The 19,916-nt window shown below is 37.7% G+C and overlaps 1 long non-coding RNA gene across 4 annotated transcripts in view; it reads left to right on the forward strand.

The window, feature by feature from the left end:
• The window catches only part of LOC125692067 (uncharacterized), a 55,093-nt gene extending 40,067 nt beyond the window's left edge, over positions 1–15,026 (forward strand). For 3 of the 4 annotated variants that reach the window (XR_007376430.1, XR_007376431.1, XR_007376429.1), the window contains 3 exons: positions 1,589–1,722; positions 4,643–4,831; positions 9,574–15,026. This is a non-coding gene — a long non-coding RNA (uncharacterized LOC125692067). Of the gene's footprint in view, positions 1–957; positions 1,506–1,588; positions 1,723–4,642; positions 4,832–9,573 lie in introns of those variants that run through there. The other variant, XR_007376432.1, reaches the window with a different exon arrangement.
• The last annotated feature ends 4,890 nt before the right edge of the window (positions 15,027–19,916 follow it).

Genomic DNA, 19,916 nt, shown 5'->3' on the forward strand with positions numbered 1-19,916 from the left:
TTGATACATGATTTTCTAGGCATAGCATATACAAGAGTTTCCATTAGCATTAAAAAAAAAAAAACAAAAAACAAACAAACAAAAAAAACCCTCAAATTTTAATAGGGATCTGTCCCAGCTTCACAGTGAGAATTCTCAAGTTTTTGACTGACTCACGAGCTCCTTTTCAATGCCATGACAATTAAACGAGCAGTGCAATTTTTTGTTATCTAAATATGCAGAGGAATGCCTACAATTCAAGGAGCACACGAAGAGATAAGTCACAAGTATACTGTAATAATAAGCTATCACTGTCAGTAAAACTAGCCTTAACCATATCTTGTGAAAACAGAAGGATTTATGGCTCTTATTTGCTAATGACTGAAGATGTTCCTGTGTTCATATTTTCATATGAAATTAATTGTTCACCTGAACACTTTTCACTTATCAGTCTCCATTTTAAAACACCCTGCAATTATTTTTAGACAAAATGACCCTTCACAAACAGGAAAAAGAAAAAGAATCTCTGAAACAAAACACAAATACTTCACTTGGTGGCAATTTTGATGTATTGCCCTCTTGACAGTAAGGCAATAAAATGAAACAGAGCAGATATTCCCAGAGCCACTGGAGCATCGCAGATATAAGCCTAGGTCACGCATGCTATTTTTCTATGTACTTTTCCAGAAGCAAAGGTTGGGAGCAAAATATATTACGATGGTATGTGCACCTACTTTAGGACTAATATTGTACCAAAGGGGAAAAAAGTGGAGTCACCTGGAAACTAGAAGTGTTATTCCAAAACCTAGATTTCTTGGCTAATTCCCAGCATTGATCACAGCCGTTTAATGGAAAATTAATTGCACTGTAAAAGCTACTATTCTGAAAATTTGTTTCAAGGACAAGTTTAGCAGGATGAAAATAAAACTAAAAAAAAAAAAAAAAAAAAAAAAAAAAAAAAAAAAAAAAAATCAACTTTCTCAAATCAATCTAGAAATTGGACATTATTTCATTCTGATAATGTTAAAAGCATTTCATGCTGATTTCATCATTAATTTAACCTAAACTTTATTGTATTTCATAGAAAAATCATTCTTAAGCAAAGAAAAATGTTGAATTGAAATTTTTTTTTTAATCCTATTAAAACGATAAGTTTTACCTTCTGGAAAGGAAAGCAGGTGATACGTGAAAATGAAATCTTCAGTTGTCCCAAATAAAACTGTTTTTTCTTTCTTTGTTTTTTGTTTTTTTTTTTTTAGAACGTCCCTGGAAAGCACTAATTAGCAGATCTTCTCTCCCTTACCAAAACAAATCCAGTTTCTGACCCACTTCAGTATATTCATTGCTTGTAAAAATGATTTTATTACCCCTTATGAGCTAAATTGTTCCTGTCTGGCACAGGCTACTGGAAAAATCAATGCAAACCCATACTGCTCTAGAAGGAGTAACAGGAAACACTGGGGTTTCTCAGAACTCCCTGATTGCACTGAGATGTGTCAAACAATTTAAGGCACCCTTTTAGTGAGGTACAGTATATTTACTACTATTAATCTCACTGTGCTGGTAACAATAAAGCTCAATAGCTACTTTTATGGCTGATTATTTTTAGAAATTGAATTGGTGGAGGGAATGGAAAAGAGCACTGTAATACTTGGTATGAAGAACAGATGATAGAACAACACTAAAAGGAGACTGCAAGACCAACAAGATGTCAGTAATAAACTCACTCCATTAAAAAAAGAAGTAAGAATATACAGTATGGGTAGCTATTAAGTTTTTTTCCTAAAAGAGAGAAAAACCAGTAATTTGAAATGGACTCTATTATTTCATGAAACTAGAGCCCACAGGATGACAAAGTGTGAGCTGCGTTTGTAAGCAAACAAGGACCAGAGCAGGCACACAGAGAAGAGCAAAGGAGAAAATACTTGTGCCACATTTAATTGGAGTTCAGAAAGTTTCCGTAAGCATTATGTCTCAGGTGCATATAACATTAGAGTCTCATGATTCATCACTACTAAGCAAATAATACTCAACTTCACAATAGGAAATGATGTGCAATCTAGAGTTTACTTTTTCTGTCTCACACATTGCTCAAAACCTTTAGCTTGACGTATTAGTTTAGCATTCTTGTTAGGTGTTACTTTTCATTGTTTCATAACTGCCTGAAACCGAGTTGCCTATAAAGCAAACAGATTGCCCTTTGTTCAGGTGATGGTTATTCATTCAATCATCAGATGAAACATGGGGAAATAAATACTAGTAGTTTGGTTCTGAATGCAGTATTGCACAAATCATAGAAGAATCCTCTTGGGAAAAGGATGACAATACACTGGTTTCTCCACGATAAATCATTCTGAGCTATCACACCCTTTTCACAAGCAGGATGGTATAATGCATACGGCTTTATAAAAGTATCTCTCTTGCTCAATTCAAAAAAATGGCATTGCTTCTTTATGCTCATAAACTACCTTGGTCTTTTGCCAGCCTTTTAATTAATTTGATAGAAGAAAAATTGATAAAATTTCTAAGAAAGAATCTTCAAACTAAGAAGTGTATTTCAATGACACAGTATAATTTGTATTTGTAGAAGGCAGCATTTACAGAGACTTTGGACTAGGTAGCTGTCAGCTACCCGGTAAGCTGCTGCAACTAAATTGCTTCACATGGGCCTGCAATTAACCTGAAGAAAGAAAGTTCAAAAAATGGTTTAGGAGGAAATGGAGAGTATTAATGGCACAGACCATTATCCAACTTGTGAATGGAAATGGCGACAGCATGCTAGCTGCTGCTGTCCTACAAGCATGAAAGAACAATACCCATTAGAGAGGGTTTCATAGTCCATCTGACTCCAGTATTGATTTAAGCCTATAGGAAACTGGCCAGATTATTCATTGCCTTCCATTTACTCCCATGCAAAGAGTATAAAATGCTATCAGCAAGGCTAATGATTCCAGAAAGGCAGGACAGAGCACAGAGCTCACCCCTAGACCTCCAGTCAAGACAATGAGAAGATGCTATTTTTTCCCGTCCTCCACACAATCAAACTATGAATGACATTACTTGGCAGAGCTCACAGTGTGAGCAGCACAGATTTTTTTTTTTTAATTTTTTTAAAACCAAAACTGTTCGTTTAACTTTGAGAAAGAAACTCTGTTTTAAAGTAAAAGGGGAAAAACAAACAACAACAACAACAACAACAACAACAACAACAACAACAACAACAACAACAACAACAACAACAACAACAACAACAACAACAACAACAACAACAACAACAACAACAACAACAACAACAACAACAACAAAAAACCACTAGAACTCATTTTTAAGTAGAAGGGAGAAATAAAATAAGTCACTAGATCTCATTTCAGGAAAAAAAAAAAAGTCAAAATACAAATCATCACAAAATTCATTTTTTGCATTCTAAATTGCCTCAAATCTACAGATCGAAGTTGATTCTGTATTAACATTACAACCTTAAAAAAAATGTTTTCACAGAGTAAGCTAGGAACTCAAGTAAAAAAGTCCTGACTTCTTTGACATATTATAAATTTTTCCCAAAGCAATCATAGTGAAATTACAACATTTTCTGTGTACACTGGGTACATACAAATGCTTGTCTCAGTTGTTTATTCACTAATACTGTATTTTATTCTTTGAGTACAGAGTTATAATGCAAGAAGACAAAGCAAGATATTGTGGCAATACCATTAATATTAATATGCAAAATAATGACAAGCTACAGTGGACAAGAATTAATTCATTCATCCAAGTGTGAGTCTAAAGATGTCAGTGGAATTAAGTCAGATATGAATTTGGTCATGGTCCTTTTTATTCAGACATACTACCAGATTATTTCATTGAGCAATTTTATTTTTTTCATTATGGAGAAAAAAAAAAAAAAAAAAAAAAAACACAAAAAAAACAAAAAAAAAAAACCCAGATTGAAATCTAATGAAACACTATGGGCTAATCTGATTTAATGCAAGCTGGAAAGTTCACTGCATGATCAACACTCCGTAGCAATACTGCACTCTTTCTTGAAGTTGTACAGGAAATGATAAATGCTCATGATTCCTGACCTGCACTGGATCTGTAAACTTTAAGAGTACACAAAATGCAAGTTGAACAAACCTCTTCTTGCGGCACATGGGTCATAAATGAAAAGCTTGAAGTAGTGACAGATGTGAATGTAAGATACAGAGAATTTAATTCACGTGCTCTGAAGCAAATACCTTACTGGTACTTGATTGTTTCAATACTTTAGCTAAAAAATAAAAGAAAAAGAACACAGAAACTGAATCAGGATAAACTGTGCAGCAGTATTTCATTAAGAACAGGTTTTTAATCACAGAGAACCTGAAAAGAAGTTACTCTTTTTAAATATACAGATGCTTTTATTTTTTTTTTAGTTGTGTTAGAAGTCCTGTGCAAAAGTTTTAAAACAAAAGATCCAGTAACTTCAAAATTAGGCAAGGAATACAACTGAGCCTTTGATTCACGTGATTTCTGTACTACAATTCGAACACATTTATGAGTCTGTATTCTGTGAAGTCACATGCCTGCATGATGGTTTTCAGCACTCATGAAAAATTCCTAATACCTACTAACAAAGTCATATCCACATGATCATAGCCAACATATTTGTTTGCTTATTTTTCAGCTGAAAAGGAGAGAACTCAAAGGAAGCGGAAAGACAGAATTTCTGTGCAATGTATTTATTCATCAGGCCACTGAGCTCAAGATCCACTTCTCTCACTTTTTGCAGTAAATGCAAGCACAAAAACTACTTTCTGAAAGAAAAATCTTCAGCTTTAAGAAGGAATGACAACAAAAGTCATTCAGAAGGCTGGTAAATATCTACTGATTTCCTAGGAGTTTTCTTCTGCAGAAGAATGAAGTGTTATTTTTCTTATAACAAAGTCTATGTATCAAGTGTTAGTTTCTCTGATTGTAATTGATTTTGGCTTAGTTATAGCAGCCTCACTCAGTGTTAGCAGCACTACATAAGGATGTCCTTCGTTGCCAGGGAACTACTTGCATGGAGGGCTTTGCAAGTTGAAGTTTCTCAACTGAATATTTTATTTTCAATAATCAAATGTGACACCTATAGCCATATTCTTATCTGTTGTGAATTAGGATAGTACCACAAAGACATACTATTTTAAATGGCTGCTTAAATGCCTTAAACACAGATGCTCTGTTGAGCAGCCCCAGAAGTTCCTCCCATTTCTCAGTTTCCTGATCAACCACTAAATGAAGTTGAAGCAGCAAAACAGGAACAGTCATGTTCTCATATTTCAAGTCCATTCCCTTAGTTCCTAAGTACCCACATCTTATAATCCATCCCATAACTTCCCATTTTCAAAAATAATTATATGCTCTTGTCCCTTATTTCTATTAAGATCCAGTTCAAAGATTTTCTGATAGTTATGGATATCTTTTTTCTTCTCTTCCCCCGCCCCCCGCTCTCCCAAGCTAAATCATCATTCACAACCATTCAGACCCATTTGTTTTTATGTCAAAATTTACCCTTGAATAACTCATTTCCCTTTCTGCATTTACCTCCTCCTCTAATCCTGAAATATCTATGGTCATGCCCTCTTTCACTCTTAATTTTCTGTCAAGGCAGGCAAGCTCTGTTAGTTCTTTCTCATAAGATTATCAGAGTAGACCATCTCTGTACAAACTCTGGATTGTATTATTACTGTCCCACACATCTCCCAAGTTGAGATATGGACTGGAGTATGCAATCCTCACACTGTTTTAAAAAACATAAATATAAAATAAATACACCTATCTATCATTATGCATTTTCACTGGAAATATTTTCTATCAATCTAAAAGCAAATTGAACTGCAGAATCCAAATTATCATATCATGTAAGCTCATTACTTTGTTGTATTCTTTGATTGTTTTGGGGCAAACATTTTGCTAATCCAAAAGATTCCCTGGACACTTTTTAATAGTGCATTTAATTAAACAGCTGAGCTCCTCTTCACACAGTATGACTGAAGCCAACTATCTAGTCTTAACAAAATATTTAAGATTTGGGCATACGAATACATAACTAATAATTAAATCAGATGCAAAAAAAGGAGAGTAGAGATGAAAATCACTTCAGGAAAAACTCTTAACTGTTCCTTGTTCAGAAGAATTTTCTTCAGCACATTACTTCCATAACATTCATTCCAGTAATTATTTTACATTCCAGTCTATTATTTGAAGCAGTGGATCAGAAATTCTAAATAAGAGGCCAACTCTGCAATGGGAAATTTCAGAGTTCTTCACAGGCCACAGCAAATTTCTCACAGGTCACTGTGATCAATTTTTCCTTGACAATACTCTAAGAGCAATAGCATAGGTTTTTGATGGTTCTAATTTTTATTACTTTTTTAATTATTATTTCTGAGATATCTATAACTGCCTCAAAGTCCACTAGTCCACAGATGCTACAGCTTAGGAAATTCTGAAACATCGTTTGACGTGATGTATAGATAGTCATCTTCCCCACTCACAAAATTCCTTTCTTCTAACATCCTTTCTTTTTTACGCATGTGGCAATAAACTTCTGAGCCAAGCCTTCAGCCTTGCTCAAATCTGACTCACACAGGAATGCAAACAATCATTTTCAAACAGAGATTCACAATGGTGAAATTTGAAGCCCCTACCAGAACAGGCACTGGTACTTAACAGATTATTTTCATTCATATTTACATATATATTTTTCATACTCAACCATTAACAATATTTAGATAGTACTTAAACACCAGGAATGATCAATTATACAATGAGTAAATTATATTGGCCACATTTTATAGACAGCTCAGAGCTCAGATACAGTGACAAAGCTCTCCTGGAAGACATTGGCAGGATGACATTAGAGGTGGCAGGATGAGTTAGGATACAGCTACCTGACCAGGTGAGAGTCTAAGTGCTGCCCAAAATAGCAGTCCTATTTTAGATGGGCAAACAGTATCTCCTGCTAAGATCAACTTGTTAAAGGGAGGAAGTGACATGCAGTGCAGTGACAAAGAGCTGTTCCTGGCTCCAGTGCCTGCATCTCTGCAAGGAGTCATGCAAGCGTACCTCCTGCCTGATGGACTGTCATTGTGCTGTGTGATAAGCCAGGCAATCCTGTGTGATGATTTCTCAAGATGAAACCTTCTTTCTGCTGAAGCCTCATCCTCATTAAAAATGCTATTACAAACTGTTTCAAATACTGATGTGAAAGGTGCCCTTTCACTTGCTTTTGCTTCTCAATGAATAAGTTAATATTTTCTCAAGTAGTGCAAACTGCTTTAGCCTTGCCCTTCACTTATGTTGTTAGGTGAGAAAAGCTCGAGAGCATTCTCCGTTCTCATTTACTTCAGTTATTTACAGTCCCACTCTCACCTTCACTGCTGTAATTGCTCATGAGTTACACACTTGCCTTTATTTATACTGAACAGTCCCACAGACTACAGGGAAGGCACTCAGTATAGTGTACTTCATTTTATGACACCCACGAATTTCACTAGACTGGAGAACTAACAGAGGAAGTAATTCAGAGACTACACATCTTCTCCCTCAACTGTCCTTAGAATCCCTGTCTCTGAAGTTAACCCACTTCACAAGAGTTCTCACTGTGTCCAGATACTCTGTTAATTTCAGATAAAATGAATGACTCCAATAGAAGAGTACCATAGATATCAACAATTGTACACCCTTTCCTTCTAAATGTAACTTTAAGAAAACATGCACCTACAAAAGAAGCAACTATTAACAAGACCACAGATTTGAGGTTATTCAGAAATGAGGATTAATAGGAATTCAACTGAAGTCAAGGTCCAAAGTCTACTCCCTAGTTCCAGAAGAGCTATTAAGTTTAGGCATGCCTTAATACTGTGCAAATAGTATATGTACACACACAAACTGCACTGAGAACTACTTAGAAAAGTAGTTACAACAAGACCCTTTCACTCTGATCTTTGTTCAACCTACTATAAGCCAATACACACTTCATTTTTAAATTAACCTGAGTCAAGGCAAAACTATAGTCCAAAGACTTCACATTCTCAGTTTATGACAAATCTCTTTGCCTTTCTTTCTTCTTCCATTTTAAATGGACCAGCAAAATGTTTCAGTGAAGAGAGGTGCATTTATATTGAGAATGTAAGTTACAGTGAATCACAGAAAAAAAAAAAAAAAAAAAACAAGTGAAAGTTATTGCATGAAATTGCAGCTCCTTCTCAGCAACCAAAACAAAATTTCTCGTTTGTAAAATTTCTACCTACAAAAATTGTGATATGAAATCTGTTAAGTATAGAAGTAGCCAGATTATAATTCAGCAGGACCAGGACAGAGGAAGAAGGCTACTCCTGTTCTTCTGGTATCCAAATCTTCTCTCTCCAGTATCAAGCCATAAAAATAAAAATAAAATTAAAAAAAAGGCCCCAACACAGTGCCAGCAGCAGCAATCATAGAAATACAGTCTGTTAAAGCAATATTCCACAACAGGCACAACCCAACCATTCCTTTGCACTCCTACCTTGAGCAGTGCCTGGATGCACAACTTGCTTTTTTTTTTTTTTTTTTAAGCTCTGCTACACATCCAGTGAAAGGCATATTACCTATGTTATTAACAAAACATAAAATATGCCCGTGAAAAACACAGTGTTTGGGAGATAAATACTTACTGACACCCTAATGTGTAGGCTGCATCCTCTGTTCTGCAGGCTCTAAGGAGCTTTGTTATTTAGAGCCGCATCATTCTCTCAAAACAGAAGAAATTCAGGTGTGAGTTAAATTGTACATATTCTTTAACATGGAATACACAGACTATGCTTATACTGTATTTCAGTTTTGCTGCCCGATTCTTCCCCACAAATTCAGTCAGATGGACTTTTTCCCCATTACTTTTTTAATCTTTGCTCAGCTGCCACCATGGCTGTTTGACTTCTCAATACAGTTTTCAAACCACTGCTCCTGATATTTATGAACCTATAGCTGGTGCTGTTTGTTTTAAGCAGCTCAGCCTGTTGGCAGGACTTGTTGGTTTTGATTGCAAACAAGTTCTGACTGCATTTCAGGTTCATTTAGAGTGAAATCCTGAGAAATCCAGCAATAACCACAAAAAAACTTCAGACATGCATATATTCTTATCAGACCTGGGTTTCTTAAATAACTCCTGAGGAAGGAGTTTAATGTGAACTTGCCCCCATCACCCTTCCCTTCACACACATCCTTTCCTTCTAACATCTCCAACAAATAAATAGCCATTAGGGATTCAAATGACTTTTTTCCCCAAGGAAATCATTTCATTAAGCTGTCTCCCAGGCCTAAGTTTTCTGATATTTACTTGAAAAGAGCAAAGAATAAAATATACATATTTCACATTTAGCTCAGCTCAGTTGGGTATGCAGACTCCAGATCATTGTAGTAATGTCTTGGCAGCTGTTTATCGTTCCAGCATCATCATTGCAACCACTCTATAACAGCTGTAGTCCAGCTCTTATCCATGTTGAAGAACTTATAACTTAAAGAGAAGCAGAAGTCTAGAAAATACTAGAATTTCTCACTTGATTCTCTGTCTTCTCTTTTCTCCACCATTAGCGATTGCCATCCCAGAGAAACTGAAGCAGTTACACTGGACATCTTTCAGCATAACTTTCCTCTTTTATAGATTCTCTTCACATTGTACGGTGGAAAAGCCCACAGGTTGCAGAGCACTTAAACTATTCTCCTGGAGCCACAGTAAAGACTAAAGAAAGAGTTTCATCAATATCTGTATCATTTAGTTGAGTGTTATTTTGCAGATAAGAGGTTCACAGAGCTCTACTTGCCAAGGCAAGTACAATCTAGCTACTCTTATTAAAGTGCTTATATGTCTTCTGTCTCCACAGACAACTATATTAGTAAAATAAAAAATGCCAGAGAATGTTCTTGACGTGTACATGTGATTCTTCATGCTGTTTGAATCATTGCTAGTGTGGTTTTGGATGGGGCCAACCAGCAGTGTCTGGATTAATTCTCAGACAAGGATGGATATTAACAGATGCCAACAGCGTTTTCTAACAGGCGCTTTGACACTGTGTTTGCAAGGGAGACTTTAATCCTAAACTTCTGACTAGATAATGTCACTGACATCAGGGCTAAAATATTCCCAGACATTTTCCTGTAAAGATGCAGTAAAAGTCTCTGTGTATCTCTCTATTTAGTTTTGGTTTTAGGTGAGAAGAAGGGAATAAAGATTGCAAAAATATCTTTAAAAGAGTAACATATAACAATGTTTACTTTCTCAATAGCTTATAGGTATGCAACTCTCACACCTTCAAAGGTCTAGGTAGGTCTAACTTTATTCACCAAGGATACCCCTGGGCATAAAGGGCTTTGAAACCACCTGAGGTTTGAATCCAAGGAAATGGAACAAACCTGCTTTTTGTGGACAAAGCCTACAGCTACAATTAATGCTAAAACTGATCCTGTAGTTTTGTCGCTACTGAACCACAGTAAACACAACAGCTAAGTAACTTTAGGTATGAGTAATTCCATATTAAGACAGCTATCTAAAGTGTGCAAGCTAAGTTTTCATTTAGGATACTTTTTTTTTTTCCTCCCTATTATTTAGAAAGACAGTCTTGATGAGCATTTTGATGTATATACATAAATTCTAGAAGATTAAAAATACATGAGACAAAAGTCACATTTAAACCATCTGTGAGAATAAAACCACATCTGAATTAGGAATGAACAAGGGGAAATACATCCTAGGAAGGTTAGATTTAAACACTTGGCTTAATACTTTGCATGAACAACTTGAAGAATATCCATAAAATCCAATCATTTTACTGTTTTTACCTATAATCTTCCTCATGTAAACTTTTAGAGGCTTTTTTATTTTTTTTTTCCCCCTCATTGTCACAGACTCAGTGACCTCCAGATAAATCAAAACAACTTTAGAAAATCCTTACCAGTTCCTTTTATTTCTCACAACCAAAGGTAAATGCGTAACTGTAGTTAAAGGTTAAGAAGTCAGAAGGATTTATCACTGAAATGACTAAGGAACATCTGTTCTAAGAAATTTACTATTGCAATACTTTGTAAGTGCTCTCTTGATTATCTTGCAAAGGTCTGCATGCTAACAAATCTGCTGAATATCAATTTACAGTGGTTGGATACTTACCTTATAGCACAACACAAAAGCTGTTGACACATAAATGCATGAAAACTTCAGGCATATTCTATCACAGGCCAGCCTTCATTATAAAAGATTATCCCCAGCACCACATGTTTTGTTATATTCTCCATCCCAGACTTTATTTCCTGTTTTTCTTTAAGCAAAAAGATGGAGGCAAACTGTTAGCTACAATACATCTTGAATCCTCAAACAAATGAGAATGAATGTCTTGATTTCTTTTGATGAAAACTGTCATTCTTAGCAATGAAGGGATATAACTAAATATACATCAAATTATATAACATGCCACAGAGCAGGCAGTCACAAAATAAATTCATCTTTCTAAAAGGCATAGTCTGAGCATAGATGTTGAGAGAAATGAAAACAGTGCTGCAAATATAATGAACATCATTATTCCTTTGACCTGGAGGTAAAGGAAGACAAAGCAACAAAGGCATGTCACTCCAAAGGGTATAAAACCAGTGAAACCTCAGTACCCTGGCTTTGTTTATAAGTTTTCTGGAAAGAAAAAAAACCCTTCCTTTAGATTCCCTTGTCTTCATCAACATTGCTTTGTTCCCAGAAAGCAACACTGCAGGTCACTTACAGAGAAATCACCCACTGTTAACGGAAAAAAAAAGTAAATCAACGATATATTTACATGGCTAATACACCTCCCTAGATTACGTTATGGAGAAAAGCCTTTTAAAACCATTTGTTTGCCTGGTCATGTTAAGATTTACATTTCTAGGTACTCTGAGTAGCAAACCTTGTTTTAATGCAAGGACTTAAAAGGTACAGTCGAGATATACTTACATACAGAAGGAAGGACCATCCCTGGAGATGTTCCAGAAACATGGAGGCATGGCACAGAGAAACACAATTTAGTAAGCATGGACTGGCAGTTGGACTAGATGATCTTAGCAGCCTTCTCCAACCTTAATGGTCCTAGATATATAAAGCAGATGGAAGGTGCACCAGGAAAATCTGAACCTCCCAGAAACCATGCTGTGGAAAGGCACCAGCAAGCCAGGAGCATTCCTGCTGGCTTTGGAAAGCCAGGAAGACATGGTAGGAGAATGAGACTTTTCTTGGGCATTTGAGCAGGAAAACAAAAACAAAAAAACCTCATTATGAGATTCATGCATAATTTTAGCATCATTTTATATATCTTCCTGTGGCCTTCTGGAAAGTTCACTGCGACTCCTCAACACTTGGAAAAGCGCTTCAAAGGACAGTACTGAAATCAGCAGTTCCACGGCAAGCAACAAGAGAACAAGGAACAACAAACAGGCTTCCCTGCATCATTACGGAACAAGCCTTCCCCCAAAAAAGGCTGTCAAGGGTGGTTTCGCCGCTTTTAAATGCCCGCCGGCGCTCCCAGCCCCGCCCCGGCCCGCTCAGCTGCTCTCCCGAGGGCTCGCGGCGCACACAGCTGCTCACCGCTCGCTCCTCGCTGTCGGAATTCTCCTCATCCGCTGAAGCGGTTCCCTGCTTCGTTGCAGAACGGCTCCGCACCGGAGCCGAGCGCCTCTGCTTTTGGTTTTATTAGCTCCACACGTGTTTATGGCCTGGCATGACCCACACGCAGGCATTTCACAGCCGGGAGCTCATACCTCTTCCACGAATGCACCTGGGGGACTGGAGTGAGCAAGGAAGGGGTTCTCTTGCAGTGCAGGTCATGGATTTGCCTCCACTCCTTGCCTTTGAGATCTTGCCTTCAGCCTAGCAGTGAGGGAGTACAAGCTGCCTTGGATCTTGTGCTTTTTCTTGTGGTTGGACATGTCTCAGCGAGGGCAAAGCACAGTTCCTTTGCTCCTTCTCTCTTTTGGCCCCCTTGAGAAGGGGACCTCGTAACCTTGATGAAGGTTATCAGGAGTAGTCAACATGGATTCACCAAGAGGAAATCATGCTCAACCAACCTGGTAGCCTTCACCAGTGGGGGAGATGTGTACCTTGACTTCAGCAAGGCTTCTCACACTGTTTCCCATAATAACCTCATAAGCAAGCTTAGGAAGTGTGGAATAAATGAGTGCACAGCTGACCTGTTTAGCTCAGAGTTGTGATCAGCATTGCAGAGTGTAGTTAAGCGCCTTTAGTGGTGTTCTGCAGGGGCTGGTGCTGATTCCAGTCTTGTTCAACATCTTTATCAATGCCTGGATGAAGGGATAGAGTCCACCCTCAGCAAATTTGCTGATGATACAATGCACCAGAAGGCTGTGATGCGATTCAGCGAGACCTGGACAGGCCAGAGAGTTGGATAGAGAGGGACCTTACGAGGTTCAGCAAGGGTGAGTACAGAGCCCTACACATGGGAAGAAGTAACTGCATGCATCAGTATAGTTTAGGGGATGATCTGCTGGAGAGGAGCTCTGCAGAGAGGGACCTAGGTGTCCTGGTGGACAACTAGTTGGCCATGAGCCAGCAGTGTGCCCTTGTGGCCAAGAAGGCCTGTGGTATCTTGGGGTGCATTAAAAAAAGCATGGCCAACAGGGTTATAAATTATATCTATTTAAATTTCTTTTTTATTATTATTTTTGTATTTTTATTTTTAAATCTAAGTACCAGCTTCCAAATCTCTCTCCCAAAAGCCTCTAAGACAGACTTAGCCCTTACGGGAAACTGGAAAAAGTACATACAAAGAAAAATGTTTTCTTAATCTACTTCAACTGTTTCTACTAAATATTATTTCCCTTTATAGTTGTTAATATTTCAGAAACCCATTTTCTTTAACAATCCACTACCAAGGGCTGAGTAAACCAGATACTTCATTATTTGTATGGAATGTAAACACGAAAGAAAGATCTTCAATGCAAAGTAAATGATAGGTGGGAGAGAGGGTTATATATTACCCAGAGAAATTATGCACTGCCCAACTTATTGCAATGTTCTTTCTACTGTCTGGCTAGCTCGCATTCACCACTTTAGTCTTTTTTTTTTCCCTCCAAGGAATGCCTTTATTATTATTTCATAGCAATCAAAATAATCTCACATAAGGACTATAAAACTTGGCCGTGTAACAGTATAAACATCAAATAAAATCTGTTATGATTCAAAAGTGAAAAAATAAGACATTTTGAACTACAAGTGGCAAGATCAGAGTGGAATCTGGATTACCTATTTGCATCCTTTATTTTCACTATAACAAAACACATTCTTCAGAGTCAAAATAAGTATTTCACCATATCCAGTGTCACCGCACTCCAAACCAAAATGGAAGAAAACTTTGTGTCAGAATTTCAGTTATTTGATATATATATATCATAATTATGTGTTAATTTATGAACTTAAATGCAGTTCTTTCATAATATTTTGTGTTACATGGTAATGCTTAAATCTTTTAAAATCTGGTTTACATTTTCATGACCAAGAAATCATAGCCTCACCTAAATTTACTAGGGCTATTGCTGGTCCACATTCTGGAAATTCTCTTAAACTTTGGAAAAAGTGCAAGAGGGGAAGTATATAATCTGCTTGATCTATCCTAAATTGACCACAGTAGATGGTGCAGCAGTCTGAATAGGCTTTTGGTTTGACTCATTACACATGCTCTTATGTTCTAAGCTTGAAGATAATTGTTTTAGGGAAGCAAGTGTATGGCTTAACTAATAAGTTTTGTATTTTGCTTTGCTTCAAAAAGCAATAAAAATGTCATTCTCTTTTTTAATCTGTTTTGTATTGCTTAGTTCTGATGTTCTGCACTCCCAATGTAAACAGATTGCCCGTTGATGTCAGGAATAACTCCTTGCATGTTGATGGAGCAGAATATCAGAGATGAAATCAATCACATGGCTCTGAGACAAGAATCCATCTGTATCACCATGCTAATTTGAGAACAGATTTGAAGCCAAGATAAAATATAATCCTTTGTGGAGGTGAAGACTGTACTGATCAGCAGAGACACCACTAAACCATTAAAACTCAAAAGAAAATAAAATCAGTGAACAGATTGAATCAAGTTGTCCAGCTGTATTTCTCTACAGGGATAAAAAAAAATGTGTGATGCATATATATGCACATATATTAGTAAATTAATAAGGTGGAAAATGTACTTGCAGACATTATTTGGATTTGATGTACACTGGTGGGGTTTCAGGACTAGATTTTGACACTGTTACTGTGGTTCAAATGCAATGCTCCCTGAATGCAATGCTTTCACCTACTTCAGCTTGAAATAAGTCAAGCCTGGAAGGTTGCTCTTTGTGGCAGTTGACACAAGGTAGACTTAGCTGACAACAGTGTTTGCATATGAACTTTAGTCAACCCTCTAGGATAAGGAAATAGCTTAGTTCTAAAAATAGAGGAGTACCTTGTGTGTAAACAACCGGTCAAGCCTGTTGAGAGTGACTGTTGAAAGTCTCTGAGATGGGTGGTGCAGGTTGATTGGTGGGCACTAAGGAAATTTGTGAAACCCAACCAAGAATCAGGTATTCTCTACTGGTACTGTAAAGATGGATGTCCAGAATCACTTATGCGTGAAAAGAAAACACCAGAGAGATCCAATGACCTCGCTGCCCTACCTCATGACTACGTACCATGTAGCTGGAACTGCTACAGTAACACCTCAGCTTCTTTTCTGAATTACCTTCTCTCTTATGTGGAGCAGAGAAGCTGTGCAGTTTGTAAAGTTTCATACATCATACATGTTACATGTGACAAAAGTGCTTTGGCATCGAATCTGTTTAGTCACTACACTCTCAATCTGGTCTTAAACATATTTTTGCAACACCTGCATGGATGTGGTCTGCCTCCTCCTTCATACACAGTTAGCAGCACTGGACGCAGAAGGAGCAAAATTTGTGTTCTTCTCTAGAATCTCCTTAGTTCCCAGCTGAAGTAAAGAGGAAAGATAGGAAATGCACTTTCCATGCAGATTTTTGCTGATCATCTTGGTTTCCTTCTTAGAATAGGATCACCCTCGACTAGGGAGACTAGACAAGATTTAAAAAATATATATATATATCACAGCATGATGAATATTAGCACAACCTGACTTTTATTGGATTTTTCAGATCCAGAAAAGCAATATTCTTCATCTGTGTAATATTCTTCATGTCACTTACCTGATTCTGAACACTGTGTGGAAGAACACAGGACAAAGATTAAGCTAGGTTAGGAAGATTTTGTAACATTTCATAGCATCTCCTTTCAGCAGAGTAAATAGCACTTTCTACTGCAACTCTTCACATAGTCACATTTTTATCCTGCGGTTTAAAAAGCCACAAAGAATGGCACATGCCTTAGGGTTAAATTCACATTCACACAACGGAAGCAAACATTCACACAGCTGCTATCAAAAATCTCAGCAAGCTTTATCTCTGGTATTCAAGGTAATCTGCAGGAATTGGAAACTGGGGAAATAGGAAGCACTAAAACATTCAAATACAATCAGCCAAAGGACTTTTTTCCACTGATGAAGTGACTGAGTGTCACTGGCTTATACTACGTACCTGACTTCTAAGTATTTAGGTTTTGGCAAGCCTTCTCTTGGGCAAGCTGTAAAGTCATTCTTTTCCAGATGCTCTGGAATGATTCTGGAGAGTGGAAAAATGCAAGCAGGGGGCTTCTGCTACACACCTCTCTCTCAGTATCAGCAATCCCCTTGACCTTAACCAACAGATTTTCTGAGACTCTGGGCTGCTGTCCTCCTACATCCCAAGTAGCTTACCAAAGACAGATATGAAATTGCCTGAGCTCATGTAGCCATAAACTGTCATAGGTGTATGAGTGCATATAACACTGGAGTTGAAGGAGAATTACCGGAATGTCAAATACTAGGCATTTTTTGTAATACCCAGTCTGAACCTCTCCTGGCACAGCTTTATGGCATTCCCTTGCTTTCTATCATTGGTTATTAAGAGAAAAGATGGGCACCTCCCTCTCTGCTTCCCATTCTCAGAAAGTCACAGAGAGGAGTGAGGCTTCTGACCCTACTTTTCTCCCAACTAGAGAAGCCAAATGACCTCAGCTTCTCCTCATAACATATGCCTTCCTGCTAAACAGTAGTCAAGATAAGGCCACACCAACACTAAATATACTAGGAGGATCATCTCTCGACCAGCTAGCTATTCTGTTTTTAACGCAGCCCAAAATGCAACTTACTCTGTTGGCTGCCGGGGCACGCTGCTGGTTCATGCTAAGCCTGCTATCTCAAGCACCCACAGGTCCCTTTCTGCTGAGCTGTTCTCCAGCCACTCATCTCCTATTCTGTACCTACATCCAGCATTACTCTATCCTAGGTCTAGAACCTAGTATTAACTCTAGTTGAACTTCATGCACTGATGACTGCCTAGTGTTCCTTATTACCTAGATATCTCTGCTAAATGTCTTGTCCCAGACTACCAGGACCTTTGGTAAATCGATGACAGGCATCCAGCAATAACGTCTGCTAACTCCCTTGGTGCTCTAGAGTAAATCCTATCATATCTCATGAACTTACGAACTTTCAGCTGATAAAACTGATCCCTCACAATTTTGGTCACCATGGATGGAAGAAAAAAAAAAAAAAAAAAAAAAAAAAAAAATCAGTGCTTGCTCTGTCATTGTCCTTCAGCTTTAAGGACCAAACAGTCCAAGATGCCATTACTATTGTAAACTCAGGCAAAAAGACATTAGAAGTTTCTGCTTTTTCCTCATCCTTACTTGTTAGGTGACTGTTTGTATCAAGTATCAGTCCAACATTTTCCTTTGACCTCCTCTTGCAGTTACCATACTTGAAAATTTTATTTTGTTGTCTGGCACCACACATAGCCTCCCATTCGTATGCTCTCATCTTCATGGAGGAATTCAATCATTCCTACATCTGCTGGGAGGGCAGTGCAGCAGGACATAAGCAATCCAGCAATTTCCTTGGGAATGTTGTTAACAACTTCCTGATCCAGATGATACAGCAGCCATTGTGGAGAGGTGATCTGCTGTACTCATAAAAAAGAAAGGGTTCATTGGCAATGCAAAAAATCGAAGGCAGCCTTGTCTGCAGTTACTCTAGCCAGTGGAGCTTAGGGTTCTGAGAGAGGGAGAAGGATTAAAAGCATAAATCAGAGAATATCACACGATTGAAGGGACCCACAAGGGTCATTGAGTTTAATATCTGCCTCCACATGGGACTACCCAAAAACCACAGTGCTGACTTCAGGAGAGCAGCCTGGCTTCATCGTACTCTTACTGGGAGAATCTCATGAGATAAGGATATTAAAATGAAGTATATAGAAGGTGGATGCAGAGAACATGGCAGGACTACACTGTCCAAGCAAGCACAGATGCAGACAGGAAAGCCTAAGCCCAACTGAATTTGAACATGGTGCAGGACTTCAAAGGCAGCAAGTACTTCTATCAGAACCAGGGTGTTGAAAGGAAGACTAATGAGAATGTGGACCTATTTTTGAATGAGACAGAGAAACTAGTTACAGAGGACAGGGAAAAGGCTGAATGCCTTCTTTGCCTCCATTTTTATCAGCAAGACCAGCCTTCAGGAATCACATGACCCAGAAATCAAAAGGAAAAACTGGACATACCCTTAGTGGAAGCAAATCAAGGACATGTTTAAGCAAACTGTACAGACATGAGTTCATGGGACCTGACGAGATGCACTCAAGTGATGAAAAAGCTGGCAGATGTCATTGCCAGGCCACTCTTAACTGTTGGTTGGCCATGGTGACTGGGAAAGTGCCCAAAGATGGAAGGAAAACAAACGTCATTCCTATTTTCAAGCAATAAGGCAGCAAGAAGGACCTGAGCCATACTGGCCACCTAGCCTTACCGCAGTTCCTGAGAAGGTGATGGAACTAATCCTGGAAATCATTTCTAGGTACATAAAGGGCAAGAAAAACATCAGGAGTAGTCAGCACAGCTTGCTTACTTCTGCTCATTTCAAGGAGTGATTGAGCAATGCTTCCCAGAGTCCATTGACATCCCAAGTGGATGGCTGGGGTATTTAGCTTACATACTCAGAAAAGGATTTTGTCCCAAATGCTGATTTTCTTTGCTTGACTTTTAACTAAGTGCTTTTGACCTTCTGTGTCTGAAGAATTTGAATAAACATCTTTTCTGTAGTAGCTGTATACCCTCTGCACATCTGTCTGCCCAGAGGTTTACTGCAAACATTTCCATCTCTTTTAAAAAACAGGTCATTTGTCTAGTTGAATCAGGCTTATACAAGATAGTTCACCACAGTAGCCAGTGTATATTAGCACACTTTTATTACTGAGTTCTACACAAAGAAACTGAACAGTTCTTACTGTTGCTCTTCCAGAGAGCTAAGAACAGACCATGGGTTTAAAATGACTTTCTAATCTAACTGCAGCTCATTAATGGAGGCTAATTTTAATAGCTTTTTATAGTGAGGCTGCTTCAGAATACACTTTAATTAACTCCATTTTTGCTTACATTTTCCTTCATTTGATTTAGAGCTGATGTTCACAAACTGGAAGGATCCTTTTATGATAACATTAAAAAATATATATACATAATCTGTGTAACTAAAAAAAAAAAAAGCCTTTCTAGCTGTATTATCTACTATGCGGATATTTACATAAAATGCAAATTTTACACACAAAGACTTACATATAGATATATTAGCCAGACACATTTTAGATCTGAAATATATTCCAGTACATACAAGTATATGCAGACAGAAATACTAGCCTAGCAAATTTAAATACTAAAATGTATTCTTTGTGAGGAAGAAGAAATAAGTAATTAGACCTATGTTTTTTAAAAATATCAGACTTTCTTGTTGGGAAATGGAAGGTAAGTTTTATCTCTGTTGGTAAAGATTTAT

Source organism: Lagopus muta, chromosome 4, assembly GCF_023343835.1.
Source record: "Lagopus muta isolate bLagMut1 chromosome 4, bLagMut1 primary, whole genome shotgun sequence".
NCBI classification, from domain to species: Eukaryota; Metazoa; Chordata; class Aves; order Galliformes; family Phasianidae; genus Lagopus; species Lagopus muta.